Raw genomic sequence first — 2,807 nt, 5'->3', positions numbered from 1 at the left:
CCTGCTTCAGCTTCCTGGCTGTCAACAGGTAAACAGCACCAACTCTAAGGGTTGTTGTGAGGCTTAGATGCATTGCCCTGTTACCCAGTAAGGGCTTCACTCACTCCACCCTTCACTCACACATTTGCTCAGCCTCTATCTACGAGCAGTGCTCTGGAGGGCCCTACTTTAGAGGGGTCAGCAGTAAGACGAGGTCCCTCTCCTGTGGGAACCTGTGTACCAATGGGATAAGACACATCAGAAATAAGATGAATGAACAAGTCCAGGTATTAATAAGTCTTCCACAGATGATAGATAAGGGAAGGAAAAGGAGTGACTGGGTTTTGGGGTGAGGTAAGCAATAGCTGGGGGAGGGATGCAGCAGAGGCTTCTGTCATGGTGACTTTTTTTTCTCCATTTTTTAAATTTAAATTAGAAACAAGCTTGTTTTACATGTCAATCCCAGTTCCCTTTCCCTCCACTCCTCCTCTGCCCACTCCTAACACCCTACCTACCCCATACCCTTTCTGCTCCCATGGCGGGGGGTCTTCAGAGTCTGTCATATCCTTTGGGATAGGGCCTAGGTCCTCCCCCATGTGTCTTGGCTCAGGGAGTATCCCTCTATGTGAAATGGGCTCCCAAAATCAATTCCTATACTAGGGATAAATACTGATCTACTACAAGAGTCCCCATAGATTTCCAAGGCCTCCTCACTGACACCCACATTCATGGGGTCTGGATCAGTCCCATGCTGGTTTCCCAGCTATCAGTCTGGGGTCCAGGGTCCAGTCAGGGTCCAGGAGACCAAGAGCTCCCCCTTGTTCAGGTCATCTGTTTCTGTGGGTTTCACCAGCCTGGTCTGGACCCCTTTGCATGCTGACTTTTGAGCTGAGATCAGAATGACAAGATATTAGTGAGCACCTTTTATTTGGTGGCTCCCTCTGTATTCTTATTTTTAAATCTCTCACCACTTCTATAAAACACCTCCTACCAGTAGCACCCTGTAGGAAGGTTTATGCTCCTCTTGCACCAACTAGGCCTGTTCTGTTTCCAGTTCTTTCCTCTCAGACTTCATCCTGGCAGTGCCCGAATCTGCCTAGCCCTAGGGGTTCCTTCCACAACACCAGTGGGAAGCTCACCCACCTTGTTCTGTCTCATCTTCTGGAGGAGTTGGGCCCTGTTGTTGCCCTGTGACAGGAAGTACAGGATGGGATTGAGGCAGCTGCTCATGCTGACCAGGGGTCTACAGATCTTGTAGGCTATGCTGGCTGCTGACAAGAGTTGGCAGTCCTGTGAGTTCCGGAAGCGGATGACCAAGTAGAAGGATCGGGTGATGTGGAAGGGCACAAAACACAGGGTGAAGAGGCTGCACACCAGCAGGATGGTCCGAATGGACTTAACACGGCCTGTGTGGCCTGTCTTTGGGAGAGCCTCCACTGGATATGCCAAGCTCCTGACCATCAGAGAGTAGCACACCAGAATGATCGAGGAGGGAAAGACAAAACCAGACAACATCAGAACCGTGCTGTAGGCAAAGAAATGATCAAAATTCTCTGGGCTGGCTGTGTCATAGCAGATCACCTGGCCGTTTACATAGTCTGTGTGGGAGAAGACTAGTGTGGGCAGCAGTTGGAGGACTACCAGGGTCCAGGTGGCAGCAGCTGCTTGCCATGCACGCCGGTGAGTCCGGTAGGACAGTAAGCTCAGGGGGTGGCACACACCTAGAAAGCGGTGCACAGAGATGCAGGTCAGCAGCAGGATGCTGCTGTAGAGGTTGGTGTAGAACAGGAAACGCACCAGCCTGCATAGCATCTCCCCAAAGATCCAGGTATCACCCACTGAGTAGGTGATGATGAGGAAAGGCAGGCTCAGTAGATAAAGCAGGTCAGCCACCATCAGGTTCATCAGATAGATGGTGGCACAGCTCCAGGGCTTCGTTTGGTAGCAGGAGAGCCATAAGACAGCCCCATTGAGGATGAGCCCTAGGATGAAGATGATGCTGTAGGTTATTGATAGGTAGACTTGCTTGTACCTCTCTGAGAAGTGGCAGGCACTTTGCTCCTTTGAGGCATTCAGGTCTAGCTTCTCCATCTCCAGGCAGGCTCCCTCTAAGATGGTTTCTACTTCTGCTTCTCCTGGGAGGAAACAAAGTGGACAGTTCAGCATCAGGACTTCAGCTGGGTCTCTTTCGCTGACCTGGTACTCAGATTTGCTCCCAATCTCAGAGTCCTTACTTGAGCACAAGCATCTCCAGGTGAAAGAAGACTTAAGCCTAATCTCAAACTGAGCTCCATATGCCTGGGGCTCAGGGGTCTTACCTTGCCTTGTTTGTTCTCTGCTGTTGGCAGAATTGTGTAGCATGGTGGCTGGAAGACTGCACTGCCATTTAAATGGGGCCTAGAGAAATGTCAGTTGCATGCCCCATGCCCCCTCCCCCGTTGTAGAATCCTTTGCATAGACTCAGGAACTCTCTTAGGGGAGACACTCCATCTGAGAGGATGATGTGCCCAGGGGTGATTTGATACTGCCCACAATCTGGTGCTAGCCACAGATACCATGGTGGAGCAGAAAGTAACCTGTGGGGTTTCAAGAGGATTAGGGAAAACACAGGTTTTGCTTATAGGCTCCATGGGAGGATTTTGATTTGTTTCTCTTTCAGGATTTATTAACTGCCTATTTGAATACTGAGGAAAATTTTCTCATTAGCTATCTCAACCTCCTGAACATTTAAGAAAACAATTTTGAACTATGAAGCCAGGTGCAGTTTCTTCCTTATTGCTTGCTATCCTGTTTGGACAAAACAGGTCCAAAGGATGAAACTGATAGCA

The 2,807-nt window shown here is 49.6% G+C and overlaps 1 pseudogene; it reads right to left on the bottom strand.

Moving 5' to 3' along the window:
- Positions 1-1,050: 1,050 nt before the first annotated feature.
- Positions 1,051-2,340, bottom strand: LOC100758504 (annotated as a pseudogene).
- Between the last annotated feature and the right edge of the window lie 467 nt (positions 2,341-2,807).

Source organism: Cricetulus griseus, assembly GCF_003668045.3.
Source record: "Cricetulus griseus strain 17A/GY chromosome 1 unlocalized genomic scaffold, alternate assembly CriGri-PICRH-1.0 chr1_0, whole genome shotgun sequence".
NCBI classification, from domain to species: domain Eukaryota; kingdom Metazoa; phylum Chordata; class Mammalia; order Rodentia; family Cricetidae; genus Cricetulus; species Cricetulus griseus.
This window is presented reverse-complemented; position numbering and strand designations above follow the sequence as displayed.